This window comes from Zootermopsis nevadensis, unplaced genomic scaffold (genome assembly GCF_977971745.1).
Source record: "Zootermopsis nevadensis isolate Lab colony 2312 unplaced genomic scaffold, Znev_1.0 Znev_ptg000060l, whole genome shotgun sequence".
Classification (NCBI taxonomy): Eukaryota; Metazoa; Arthropoda; class Insecta; order Blattodea; family Termopsidae; genus Zootermopsis; species Zootermopsis nevadensis.
The window spans coordinates 217,323-232,592 of record NW_028259191.1 but is presented as its reverse complement, the minus strand read 5'-3'; the positions used below and the strand labels follow the sequence as shown (position 1 = coordinate 232,592).

The 15,270-nt window shown below is 41.7% G+C and overlaps 1 protein-coding gene and 3 pseudogenes across 7 annotated transcripts in view; all 4 read left to right on the top strand.

Moving 5' to 3' along the window:
- Positions 1-15,270, top strand: part of LOC147871278 (uncharacterized) — a 172,649-nt gene that overhangs the window by 86,295 nt on the left and 71,084 nt on the right. The window lies entirely within an intron of this gene.
- LOC147871287 (signal recognition particle RNA) lies at positions 302-562 on the top strand (annotated as a pseudogene).
- LOC147871286 (signal recognition particle RNA) lies at positions 6,051-6,311 on the top strand (annotated as a pseudogene).
- On the top strand, positions 11,826-12,086 carry LOC147871285 (signal recognition particle RNA; annotated as a pseudogene).

Below are 15,270 nucleotides of genomic sequence, written 5' to 3'. Positions count from 1 at the left end.
AAAAGATATTTCAGCTACCACAGACCCATCTTAAGCGTAACTAATTCAGGTTAAATAAGCAAAGTCTTAATCAAACTTATCTCAATTGTACAGCATGTATGAAGGGAATATTTAGAATAAAGCCAATATATAAACTTCCTTTCCGTAAAGACGTATTTACGTCAAATTCTCCGGAACCGTGGTTCCACTATCACTTTCATTTTTTTTTTTGGTGGGGGGGGGGGTCTACTCGGTCGTGACTCTGCGTATGCACTTTCGGTGCCCACAACGAAGCTGAAAGCCAGGGCTGGGGCTCCGACGTGCTGGGAGTGGTGACGAACTCCTGTAATCCAACTACTTAGAGGCTAAGTGTTGAGAAATGACTTGAGGTTGGGAGTTCTGGTGTTCTGTGTCCCACAGCTAAGCTCGGTATCAATATGGACACCCTGGGGGGAGCCCGGGGTGGCCAGGTTGTTTAAGGAGGGGTGGATCGGGCCAGAGAGGAAACTCACCCGTATGATGCTGTAATGGGATCGCGCATGAAGACTGGGAGCTGCTTTAGAGCAGACCGGAAGTCACCTGTGATCGGAGCTACCGGCACCTGTACTACGACAACCCCGGCCCTGGGATCTTTTTTTTTTTTGGGGGGGGGAGGATGAGCCATGTCTCATGGCTCGAGTAGCCTATCTGCTCTCTCGAAGTTCTTTGGAGTCGGCGGCTTCGAGACCCAGATGAGACAGCAGGGCAGACAGTCTGTGTGTGTGTGTGTCCGCCGGGCAGAGAACGACTCAGCTTGGAGACAGATAGGTCTGATATTTTTTGGGTTGTAACCCCCTACCGGAGCCTGAGCCTTGGGAGTTTGTTCTCCTTTTGAATTTATATATATTTTTATTAAATATCCCTTGTTGTTTAATCGGGGGTTCATTTATTAAGTTTTTTGGCTTAACCGCTATTACCATCCCACAACCGTACCACCTCCCGGCCTGGGATAATTTGGTCCAGTCACGAGAGCCAGTAGGGCTGAATTGCCACCTCACAGATTTTGCAATTATGGAGAAGAATGTTCATTCCAAATTAAAACAAATATATTCTGCAGAGAACTTGTGAGACCTACTGATGTTTTAATACTCCAATTTATATGATGAACTATCATTATTTATAAATTAACAATCATTCCATTTATTTAACTATTTCCATGCATAATTTATCAAATTTAACTTTAAATTCACATAATCTGTATGTATGCTTTTTAACCTATGAAAAAGCATTTTTTAAATATATATCATAATAGAAAATTTCAAAGCCTAACTCCACTAATCAAACATAAAAATGAAAACTAAAAACTAAAAGGTAGATTTCCTGTTCCACATTCTAATAAATATGAAATCTGAATATTCTTCAAACATGGCCACTCTCCAGCAATAAAACTTGGTTTCTGGAGACCACAGCCCAAAATTGGAAGAAATCTGTACAATATTTATGACAATGGAAATAAAACAATTATATCAATTATTTATTTTAATCCGTCTGATCACAATATAATTTTATTTAAAATTTATTATAATTAAGATAATAAAATATCATTCATATTCCTTATCGATTGATCGATTTACATTTCGGAACAAACAAACAAACAAAACAATTACTTCTTTAAAACAGGGAAGGAAAACCCTGACAGAAAACCAAGGGTTGAAGGGGCTGCATAGGAAAAGAGAAACCAATCCTTCTAAGGGAAAGAACCGGGAATAAAAACTTCTGGAGGACTATGGGGGTTGGACATCGGGCTAAGAACCCAATTCTGGAAGAAGCTGACACACTGAAAGGGCCGTAGTGGTAAAGAAGAAGAAGAAGGACATGTAATGAATATCGAAACTTTCATTAGGTTTGTACGTCTTCCTCCTCTGTGTGTGTGTGTGCGTGTGCGCGCGCGCTTGGGTGTGTGTGTGGCGTGTGGGGCGTCTGGGGCGTGGTGTGGGGGTGGTGTCTTGTCGTGTGGTGTGGTGTGGTGTGGTGTGGTGTGGTGTGCAGTCGTGTAGTGTCGTGTCGTGTGGTGTGCTGACGTGTCGCGTGGTGTGTCGTCTCGTGTGGCGTCGTCTCGTGTGGCGTCGTCTCGTGTGGCGTCGTCTCGTGTGGCGTCGTCTCGTGTGGCGTCGTCTCGTGTGGCGTCCTCTCGTGTGGCGTCGTGTCGTGTGGCGTCGTGTCGTGTGGCGTCGTCTCGTGTGGCGTCGTCTCGTGTCGTGTGGTGTCGGCCCACACCACAGTACACCACACGACACGACAGCACACGACGACACGACACGACGCGACACGACTGCAGAACACACCACACAACACACCAAACCACACGATACAACACGACAGGACACCAGGCCCCACACGCCCCACGCCCCACGCCACATACACACACCCAAACGCTCGCGCGCGCACGCAGACACACACAAAGGAAGAATACATACAAACAAAATGAAAGTTTCGAATTTCTTCATTACATGTGCGCTTCTGCTCCAACCTCTTCTTCTCTAGCACTACGGCCCTTTCAGTGTGTGAGCTTCTTCCAGAATTGGGTTGGTAGTCCGATGTGCACCCCCCCCCCCGTCCTCCATAAGTTTTTATTCCGGGTTCTTTCCCTTAGAAGGACTGGTTTCTCTATCCCTATGCAGCCCCTTCTACCCTTGGTTTTCTGTCAGGGTTTTCCTTCCCTTAGCCTTTGGGGATTCCTCCCCTACCCACAAGGCAGTGGGGGCACTGAGCTCATGTGGTATTTGATGGGTGTAGCCTGCCACCAGCTACACTCCCACGCTCTCCGGTCTTGCCGCCTCGGTCCGGGACTGCCCCTTATTCGCAGCTAACCCTCATATCACTATCCGCCACCTGTCGCCCGCCCAGTACCTGAGGCTCGCCCTGGATTACGACTGAAATAAACAAACACGACGTTACGGATACGGATCCTACACATCTCCGTTACACTTTTTCGCCGAATGACCCTTCCGTGTAGACGTATTTACGTCAAAATCATTGCTTTATATTATGGAACTCTTAAGGTTCATTGTCGTGTTCAGATCATCCACCTACCTAAAGTCAATTGAATCTGTTAAATTTTGTGCGGTACATGTCTTAACCATCTCATACTCCTTGAATTAATCACTCTAAAATGTTAAATTGAATCATAAGTATGAAGTTCCCCATTGAGTAAGAAACTAAACTAACCCCCCCCCCCCAAAGGGGTGGTTAGTTTTGTGTCTTATCCAAGTGTTTTAACCCTTGAATGCGCAGTATGACTTGAATGAGTATTCTTATCAGTATCAGATTACCTTGTTGGTGTTAGTACGTCTTCTCTCACTTTTCTTCATTTCTTAAATAGTTTTCTGTCGCTGTTCGGAGACGATGTGCTGCTTGTAGAGCAGTGATCATGCGACTGGCTTGGTATTTGTTTATTTATTACGTTATTTGTTTACTCGGCATTGTTGTGTTTCTATACCAACACAACAATGCAGAGTATAAACAAATATCTGTTGCCATTGTTTGAAGACGTCACCTTCTGTCACCGGGATCTAAAAGACACACAATTGAAAATATATAAATCACTTTTATATTACTGTTAATTAAATTAAGCAATGAAGCTATAACACACCCATCACAGTTTCTAGAGTTCACCTCAGTGAACAATACAAAACACATACGGATGTGTTCAAGGTCGTATTTTTCTGTGTTCATTGTACACGTTTTTCAGATTCTGTAATACTACAGATTCAGAAATATAAGATATGAAATGTTGACAGAGGAACTACGGTTCCGGAGAATCTGACGTAAATACGTCTCTATAATGTAATGTAATGTAATAATTCTTACATAAGATAAGTACCTGTGATATTCTAAAACGTTTTTACCAGCACAAAATTATCTATTCTACGACGCACTTATTCTACAGCCGATTCACAGCTCAGTTCTTTCCGCAATAACGAAAGCGGATTGTTGACGGCAGTAATGTAACACAACAATGCCGAGTAAACAGATCACGTAGCAATTAGTTTCTTAGGTAACATAACCATTGTTATGTTACCTGGGAAACGTCAAACTTCATTGATATGTTACCTGGGAAACGTCAAACTTCATTGATATGTTACCTGGAAAACGTCAAACTTCATTGATATGTTACCTGGGAAACGTCATCTGTTTATCAACAAATAAACAACAATGGTTACCTACATAGTTACCTTACATTACATTACATTACATTCATCTACCACAGACCCATCTTAAGCGTAACTAATTCAAGTTAAATAAGCAATGTCTTAATCAAACTTTACTCGATTGTAAAGCAAGTGTGACGTATTTACGTCAAATTATCCGGAACCATGGTTCCACTGACAACTTTTTACATGCAAAACAAATTAATTAGAATAATGGCCGGTGTCAAAAGCAGGGTATCTTGTAGAAAATTATTTCGTAAATTTAATATACTTCCACTTGCAAGTGAATTTATACTCTGCTGTCTATCATGTGTGGTGGAAAACTTAGATAAATTTAAAAGAAATACAGATGTACATAATTTAAATACAAGATGGAAACGTGATCTCTATGTGCCAAATCCTAACCTTACTAAATATCAAAAAGGAGTCTACTATACAGGTATCAAGTTGTTTAATAATCTTCCAACAGTTAAAAGTCTAAGTTATTATATAAAGGTATAAGCCTGCATTGAAATATTACCTCTTCACTCACTCTTACTATTCCGTAGATGCTTTCATCTCTGCTGAACATTTTTAAGCTTTATGTATAGCTATAATCTATACGTAAAGCAAGTTTTGCATTTCTTTTTAAAATTTAAAATTCTGAGGTTTTTGTATATTAATTTGTTAAAATCTTGAGTAAGAAACTAAACTAACCCCCCCCCCCCTTCGGAGGGTTTTTTTTGTGTCTTACTCAAGTCTTTTAACCCCTTCCTTTCATTGTATTTATCGCCTAAATATAATTTAAACACAGAGGCGTCAGTTTTCGTAAGCAGTTTGACTTGAATGAGTATTATTATCAGTATCAGATTACCTTCTCTCACTTTTCTCCATTTCTTAAATAGTTTTCTGTCGCTGTTCGGAGACGATGTGCTGCTTGTAGAGCAGTGATAATGCGACTGGCTTGGTATTTTTTGATTTCTTTGTTGTGAAGCGTTATTTGTTTACTCGGCATTGTTGTGTTTCTATACCAACACAACAATGCAGAGTATAAACAAATATCTGTTGACATTGTTTGAAGACGTCATTTCCTGAAGGCAACGAAAATCACAAATTTTTATAGTAGAAGACTAGAGCAGGGCGCTCCTTCCGGAGCGCGTTCTCTAATCTGATATTCTACGTCTTTACGTCGCTGTTCTTGTTCAGTCAACTTTCTACGTCCATCCCCACCCTTGCAAATCTTCGTCTTAAAATCGATCATAATAGTTTTCGTAATCGTAATATATCGAATGAGGATCAGTTTACCTTGTGAAGTTGTTGGAGTTGGTACTTCAAATACTTGATGACGTCTTCTTTCGCTTTTCTGATGTTTTAAGCCAACTGTCAGTCGATAATCAAGATTGCGGTCTGCTGCTTCTGGAGCAGTGATAATGCGACTGGTTTGATATTTTTTGATTTCTTTGTTGTGAAGCGTTATTTGTTTACTCGGCATTGTTGTGTTTCTATACCAACACAACAATGCAGAGTATAAACAAATATCTGTTGACATTGTTGATTGATGACGACGAAATCACAAATTTTTATAGTAAAAATAAAAAAAAGATATTTCAGCTACCACAGACCCATCTTAAGCGTAACTAATTCAGGTTAAATAAGCAAAGTCTTAATCAAACTTATCTCAATTGTACAGCATGTATGAAGGGAATATTTAGAATAAAGCCAATATATAAACTTCCTTTCCGTAAAGACGTATTTACGTCAAATTCTCCGGAACCGTGGTTCCACTATCACTTTCATTTTTTTTTTTGTGGGGGTGGGGGGGTTGTCTACTCGGTCGTGACTCTGCGTATGCACTTTCGGTGCCCACAACGAAGCTGAAAGCCAGGGCTGGGGCTCCGACGTGCTGGGAGTGGTGACGAACTCCTGTAATCCAACTACTTAGAGGCTAAGTGTTGAGAAATGACTTGAGGTTGGGAGTTCTGGTGTTCTGTGTCCCACAGCTAAGCTCGGTATCAATATGGACACCCTGGGGGGAGCCCGGGGTGGCCAGGTTGTTTAAGGAGGGGTGGATCGGGCCAGAGAGGAAACTCACCCGTATGATGCTGTAATGGGATCGCGCATGAAGACTGGGAGCTGCTTTAGAGCAGACCGGAAGTCACCTGTGATCGGAGCTACCGGCACCTGTACTACGACAACCCCGGCCCTGGGATCTTTTTTTTTTTGGGGGGGGGGGGAGGATGAGCCATGTCTCATGGCTCGAGTAGCCTATCTGCTCTCTCGAAGTTCTTTGGAGTCGGCGGCTTCGAGACCCAGATGAGACAGCAGGGCAGACAGTCTGTGTGTGTGTGTGTCCGCCGGGCAGAGAACGACTCAGCTTGGAGACAGATAGGTCTGATATTTTTTGGGTTGTAACCCCCTACCGGAGCCTGAGCCTTGGGAGTTTGTTCTCCTTTTGAATTTATATATATTTTTATTAAATATCCCTTGTTGTTTAATCGGGGGTTCATTTATTAAGTTTTTTGGCTTAACCGCTATTACCATCCCACAACCGTACCACCTCCCGGCCTGGGATAATTTGGTCCAGTCACGAGAGCCAGTAGGGCTGAATTGCCACCTCACAGATTTTGCAATTATGGAGAAGAATGTTCATTCCAAATTAAAACAAATATATTCTGCAGAGAACTTGTGAGACCTACTGATGTTTTAATACTCCAATTTATATGATGAACTATCATTATTTATAAATTAACAATCATTCCATTTATTTAACTATTTCCATGCATAATTTATCAAATTTAACTTTAAATTCACATAATCTGTATGTATGCTTTTTAACCTATGAAAAAGCATTTTTTAAATATATATCATAATAGAAAATTTCAAAGCCTAACTCCACTAATCAAACATAAAAATGAAAACTAAAAACTAAAAGGTAGATTTCCTGTTCCACATTCTAATAAATATGAAATCTGAATATTCTTCAAACATGGCCACTCTCCAGCAATAAAACTTGGTTTCTGGAGACCACAGCCCAAAATTGGAAGAAATCTGTACAATATTTATGACAATGGAAATAAAACAATTATATCAATTATTTATTTTAATCCGTCTGATCACAATATAATTTTATTTAAAATTTATTATAATTAAGATAATAAAATATCATTCATATTCCTTATCGATTGATCGATTTACATTTCGGAACAAACAAACAAACAAAACAATTACTTCTTTAAAACAGGGAAGGAAGACCCTGACAGAAAACCAAGGGTTGAAGGGGCTGCATAGGAAAAGAGAAACCAATCCTTCTAAGGGAAAGAACCCGGAATAAAAACTTCTGGAGGACTATGGGGGTTGGACATCGGGCTAAGAACCCAATTCTGGAAGAAGCTGACACACTGAAAGGGCCGTAGTGGTAAAGAAGAAGAAGAAGGACATGTAATGAATATCGAAACTTTCATTAGGTTTGTACGTCTTCCTCCTCTGTGTGTGTGTGTGCGTGTGCGCGCGCGCTTGGGTGTGTGTGTGGCGTGTGGGGCGTCTGGGGCGTGGTGTGGGGGTGGTGTCTTGTCGTGTGGTGTGGTGTGGTGTGGTGTGGTGTGGTGTGCAGTCGTGTGGTGTCGTGTCGTGTGGTGTGCTGACGTGTCGCGTGGTGTGTCGTCTCGTGTGGCGTCGTCTCGTGTGGCGTCGTCTCGTGTGGCGTCGTCTCGTGTGGCGTCGTCTCGTGTGGCGTCGTCTCGTGTGGCGTCCTCTCGTGTGGCGTCGTGTCGTGTGGCGTCCTGTCGTGTGGCGTCGTGTCGTGTGGCGTCGTCTCGTGTGGCGTCGTCTCGTGTGGCGTCGTCTCGTGTCGTGTGGTGTCGGCCCACACCACAGTACACCACACGACACGACAGCACACGACGACACGACACGACGCGACACGACTGCAGAACACACCACACAACACACCAAACCACACGATACAACACGACAGGACACCAGGCCCCACACGCCCCACGCCCCACGCCACATACACACACCCAAACGCTCGCGCGCGCACGCAGACACACACAAAGGAAGAATACATACAAACAAAATGAAAGTTTCGAATTTCTTCATTACATGTGCGCTTCTGCTCCAACCTCTTCTTCTCTAGCACTACGGCCCTTTCAGTGTGTGAGCTTCTTCCAGAATTGGGTTGGTAGTCCGATGTGCACCCCCCCACCGTCCTCCATAAGTTTTTATTCCGGGTTCTTTCCCTTAGAAGGACTGGTTTCTCTATCCCTATGCAGCCCCTTCTACCCTTGGTTTTCTGTCAGGGTTTTCCTTCCCTTAGCCTTTGGGGATTCCTCCCCTACCCACAAGGCAGTGGGGGCACTGAGCTCATGTGGTATTTGATGGGTGTAGCCTGCCACCAGCTACACTCCCACGCTCTCCGGTCTTGCCGCCTCGGTCCGGGACTGCCCCTTATTCGCAGCTAACCCTCATATCACTATCCGCCACCTGTCGCCCGCCCAGTACCTGAGGCTCGCCCTGGATTACGACTGAAATAAACAAACACGACGTTACGGATACGGATCCTACACATCTCCGTTACACTTTTTCGCCGAATGACCCTTCCGTGTAGACGTATTTACGTCAAAATCATTGCTTTATATTATGGAACTCTTAAGGTTCATTGTCGTGTTCAGATCATCCACCTACCTAAAGTCAATTGAATCTGTTAAATTTTGTGCGGTACATGTCTCAACCATCTCATACTCCTTGAATTAATCACTCTAAAATGTTAAATTGAATCATAAGTATGAAGTTCCCCATTGAGTAAGAAACTAAACTAACCCCCCCCCAAAGGGTGGTTAGTTTTGTGTCTTATCCAAGTGTTTTAACCCTTGAATGCGCAGTATGACTTGAATGAGTATTCTTATCAGTATCAGATTACCTTGTTGGTGTTAGTACGTCTTCTCTCACTATTCTTCATTTCTTAAATAGTTTTCTGTCGCTGTTCGGAGACGATGTGCTGCTTGTAGAGCAGTGATCATGCGACTGGCTTGGTATTTGTTTATTTGTTACGTTATTTGTTTACTCGGCATTGTTGTGTTTCTATACCAACACAACAATGCAGAGTATAAACAAATATCTGTTGCCATTGTTTGAAGACGTCACCTTCTGTCACCGGGATCTAAAAGACACACAATTGAAAATATATAAATCACTTTTATATTACTGTTAATTAAATTAAGCAATGAAGCTATAACACACCCATCACAGTTTCTAGAGTTCACCTCAGTGAACAATACAAAACACATACGGATGTGTTCAAGGTCGTATTTTTCTGTGTTCATTGTACACGTTTTTCAGATTCTGTAATACTACAGATTCAGAAATATAAGATATGAAATGTTGACAGAGGAACTACGGTTCCGGAGAATCTGACGTAAATACGTCTCTATAATGTAATGTAATGTAATAATTCTTACATAAGATAAGTACCTGTGATATTCTAAAACGTTTTTACCAGCACAAAATTATCTATTCTACGACGCACTTATTCTACAGCCGATTCACAGCTCAGTTCTTTCCGCAATAACGAAAGCGGATTGTTGACGGCAGTAATGTAACACAACAATGCCGAGTAAACAGATCACGTAGCAATTAGTTTCTTAGGTAACATAACCATTGTTATGTTACCTGGGAAACGTCAAACTTCATTGATATGTTACCTGGGAAACGTCAAACTTCATTGATATGTTACCTGGAAAACGTCAAACTTCATTGATATGTTACCTGGGAAACGTCATCTGTTTATCAACAAATAAACAACAATGGTTACCTACATAGTTACCTTACATTACATTACATTACATTCATCTACCACAGACCCATCTTAAGCGTAACTAATTCAAGTTAAATAAGCAATGTCTTAATCAAACTTTACTCGATTGTAAAGCAAGTGTGACGTATTTACGTCAAATTATCCGGAACCATGGTTCCACTGACAACTTTTTACATGCAAAACAAATTAATTAGAATAATGGCCGGTGTCAAAAGCAGGGTATCTTGTAGAAAATTATTTCGTAAATTTAATATACTTCCACTTGCAAGTGAATTTATACTCTGCTGTCTATCATGTGTGGTGGAAAACTTAGATAAATTTAAAAGAAATACAGATGTACATAATTTAAATACAAGATGGAAACGTGATCTCTATGTGCCAAATCCTAACCTTACTAAATATCAAAAAGGAGTCTACTATACAGGTATCAAGTTGTTTAATAATCTTCCAACAGTTAAAAGTCTAAGTTATTATATAAAGGTATAAGCCTGCATTGAAATATTACCTCTTCACTCACTCTTACTATTCCGTAGATGCTTTCATCTCTGCTGAACATTTTTAAGCTTTATGTATAGCTATAATCTATACGTAAAGCAAGTTTTGCATTTCTTTTTAAAATTTAGAATTCTGAGGTTTTTGTATATTAATTTGTTAAAATCTTGAGTAAGAAACTAAACTAACCCCCCCCCCCCTTTCGGAGGGTTTTTTTTGTGTCTTACTCAAGTCTTTTAACCCCTTCCTTTCATTGTATTTATCGCCTAAATATAATTTAAACACAGAGGCGTCAGTGTTCGTAAGCAGTTTGACTTGAATGAGTATTATTATCAGTATCAGATTACCTTCTCTCACTTTTCTCCATTTCTTAAATAGTTTTCTGTCGCTGTTCGGAGACGATGTGCTGCTTGTAGAGCAGTGATAATGCGACTGGCTTGGTATTTTTTGATTTCTTTGTTGTGAAGCGTTATTTGTTTACTCGGCATTGTTGTGTTTCTATACCAACACAACAATGCAGAGTATAAACAAATATCTGTTGACATTGTTTGAAGACGTCATTTCCTGAAGGCAACGAAAATCACAAATTTTTATAGTAGAAGACTAGAGCAGGGCGCTCCTTCCGGAGCGCGTTCTCTAATCTGATATTCTACGTCTTTACGTCGCTGTTCTTGTTCAGTCAACTTTCTACGTCCATCCCCACCCTTGCAAATCTTCGTCTTAAAATCGATCATAATAGTTTTCGTAATCGTAATACATCGAATGAGGATCAGTTTACCTTGTGAAGTTGTTGGAGTTGGTACTTCAAATACTTGATGACGTCTTCTTTCGCTTTTCTGATGTTTTAAGCCAACTGTCAGTCGATAATCAAGATTGCGGTCTGCTGCTTCTGGAGCAGTGATAATGCGACTGGCTTGATATTTTTTGATTTCTTTGTTGTGAAGCGTTATTTGTTTACTCGGCATTGTTGTGTTTCTATACCAACACAACAATGCAGAGTATAAACAAATATCTGTTGACATTGTTGATTGATGACGACGAAATCACAAATTTTTATAGTAAAAATAAAAAAAAGATATTTCAGCTACCACAGACCCATCTTAAGCGTAACTAATTCAGGTTAAATAAGCAAAGTCTTAATCAAACTTATCTCAATTGTACAGCATGTATGAAGGGAATATTTAGAATAAAGCCAATATATAAACTTCCTTTCCGTAAAGACGTATTTACGTCAAATTCTCCGGAACCGTGGTTCCACTATCACTTTCATTTTTTTTTGTGGGGGGGGGGGGGTTGTCTACTCGGTCGTGACTCTGCGTATGCACTTTCGGTGCCCACAACGAAGCTGAAAGCCAGGGCTGGGGCTCCGACGTGCTGGGAGTGGTGACGAACTCCTGTAATCCAACTACTTAGAGGCTAAGTGTTGAGAAATGACTTGAGGTTGGGAGTTCTGGTGTTCTGTGTCCCACAGCTAAGCTCGGTATCAATATGGACACCCTGGGGGGAGCCCGGGGTGGCCAGGTTGTTTAAGGAGGGGTGGATCGGGCCAGAGAGGAAACTCACCCGTATGATGCTGTAATGGGATCGCGCATGAAGACTGGGAGCTGCTTTAGAGCAGACCGGAAGTCACCTGTGATCGGAGCTACCGGCACCTGTACTACGACAACCCCGGCCCAGGGAGCATTTTTTGGAGGGGGGGGGGGAGGATGAGCCATGTCTCATGGCTCGAGTAGCCTATCTGCTCTCTCGAAGTTCTTTGGAGTCGGCGGCTTCGAGACCCAGATGAGACAGCAGGGCAGACAGTCTGTGTGTGTGTGTGTCCGCCGGGCAGAGAACGACTCAGCTTGGAGACAGATAGGTCTGATATTTTTTGGGTTGTAACCCCCTACCGGAGCCTGAGCCTTGGGAGTTTGTTCTCCTTTTGAATTTATATATATTTTTATTAAATATCCCTTGTTGTTTAATCGGGGGTTCATTTATTAAGTTTTTTGGCTTAACCGCTATTACCATCCCACAACCGTACCACCTCCCGGCCTGGGATAATTTGGTCCAGTCACGAGAGCCAGTAGGGCTGAATTGCCACCTCACAGATTTTGCAATTATGGAGAAGAATGTTCATTCCAAATTAAAACAAATATATTCTGCAGAGAACTTGTGAGACCTACTGATGTTTTAATACTCCAATTTATATGATGAACTATCATTATTTATAAATTAACAATCATTCCATTTATTTAACTATTTCCATGCATAATTTATCAAATTTAACTTTAAATTCACATAATCTGTATGTATGCTTTTTAACCTATGAAAAAGCATTTTTTAAATATATATCATAATAGAAAATTTCAAAGCCTAACTCCACTAATCAAACATAAAAATGAAAACTAAAAACTAAAAGGTAGATTTCCTGTTCCACATTCTAATAAATATGAAATCTGAATATTCTTCAAACATGGCCACTCTCCAGCAATAAAACTTGGTTTCTGGAGATCACAGCCCAAAATTGGAAGAAATCTGTACAATATTTATGACAATGGAAATAAAACAATTATATCAATTATTTATTTTAATCCGTCTGATCACAATATAATTTTATTTAAAATTTATTATAATTAAGATAATAAAATATCATTCATGTTCCTTATCGATTGATCGATTTACATTTCGGAACAAACAAACAAACAAAACAATTACTTCTTTAAAACAGGGAAGGAAAACCCTGACAGAAAACCAAGGGTTGAAGGGGCTGCATAGGAAAAGAGAAACCAATCCTTCTAAGGGAAAGAACCCGGAATAAAAACTTCTGGAGGACTATGGGGGTTGGACATCGGGCTAAGAACCCAATTCTGGAAGAAGCTGACACACTGAAAGGGCCGTAGTGGTAAAGAAGAAGAAGAAGGACATGTAATGAATATCGAAACTTTCATTAGGTTTGTACGTCTTCCTCCTCTGTGTGTGTGTGTGCGTGTGCGCGCGCGCTTGGGTGTGTGTGTGGCGTGTGGGGCGTCTGGGGCGTGGTGTGGGGGTGGTGTCTTGTCGTGTGGTGTGGTGTGCAGTCGTGTAGTGTCGTGTCGTGTGGTGTGCTGACGTGTCGCGTGGTGTGTCGTCTCGTGTGGCGTCGTCTCGTGTGGCGTCGTCTCGTGTGGCGTCGTCTCGTGTGGCGTCCTCTCGTGTGGCGTCGTGTCGTGTGGCGTCGTCTCGTGTGGCGTCGTCTCGTGTCGTGTGGTGTCGGCCCACACCACAGTACACCACACGACACGACAGCACACGACGACACGACACGACGCGACACGACTGCAGAACACACCACACAACACACCAAACCACACGATACAACACGACAGGACACCAGGCCCCACACGCCCCACGCCCCACGCCACATACACACACCCAAACGCTCGCGCGCGCACGCAGACACACACAAAGGAAGAATACATACAAACAAAATGAAAGTTTCGAATTTCTTCATTACATGTGCGCTTCTGCTCCAACCTCTTCTTCTCTAGCACTACGGCCCTTTCAGTGTGTGAGCTTCTTCCAGAATTGGGTTGGTAGTCCGATGTGCACCCCCCCCACCGTCCTCCATAAGTTTTTATTCCGGGTTCTTTCCCTTAGAAGGACTGGTTTCTCTATCCCTATGCAGCCCCTTCTACCCTTGGTTTTCTGTCAGGGTTTTCCTTCCCTTAGCCTTTGGGGATTCCTCCCCTACCCACAAGGCAGTGGGGGCACTGAGCTCATGTGGTATTTGATGGGTGTAGCCTGCCACCAGCTACACTCCCACGTTCTCCGGTCTTGCCGCCTCGGTCCGGGACTGCCCCTTATTCGCAGCTAACCCTCATATCACTATCCGCCACCTGTCGCCCGCCCAGTACCTGAGGCTCGCCCTGGATTACGACTGAAATAAACAAACACGACGTTACGGATACGGATCCTACACATCTCCGTTACACTTTTTCGCCGAATGACCCTTCCGTGTAGACGTATTTACGTCAAAATCATTGCTTTATATTATGGAACTCTTAAGGTTCATTGTCGTGTTCAGATCATCCACCTACCTAAAGTCAATTGAATCTGTTAAATTTTGTGCGGTACATGTCTCAACCATCTCATACTCCTTGAATTAATCACTCTAAAATGTTAAATTGAATCATAAGTATGAAGTTCCCCATTGAGTAAGAAACTAAACTAACCCCCCCCCCAAAGGGTGGTTAGTTTTGTGTCTTATCCAAGTGTTTTAACCCTTGAATGCGCAGTATGACTTGAATGAGTATTATTATCAGTATCAGATTACCTTGTTGGTGTCAGTACGTCTTCTCTCACTTTTCTCCATTTCTTAAATAGTTTTCTGTCGCTGTTCGGAGACGATGTGCTGCTTGTAGAGCAGTGATCATGCGACTGGCTTCGTATTTGTTTATTTATTACGTTATTTGTTTACTCGGCATTGTTGTGTTTCTATACCAACACAACAATGCAGAGTATAAACAAATATCTGTTGACATTGTTTGAAGACGTCACCTTCTGTCACCGGTATCTAAAAGACAGATACAATTGAAAATATATAAATCACTTTATATTACTGTTAATTAAATTAAGCAATGAAGCTATAACACACCCATCACAGTTTCTAGAGTTCACCTCAGTGAACAATACAAAACACATACGAATGTGTTCAAGGTCTAAAATTTGGGTTTGTATTTTTCTGTGTTCATTGTACACGATTTTCAGATTCCGTAATACTACAGATTCAGAAATATAAGTTATGAAATGTTGACAGATGAACCACGGTTCCGGAGAATCTGACGTAAATACGTCTCT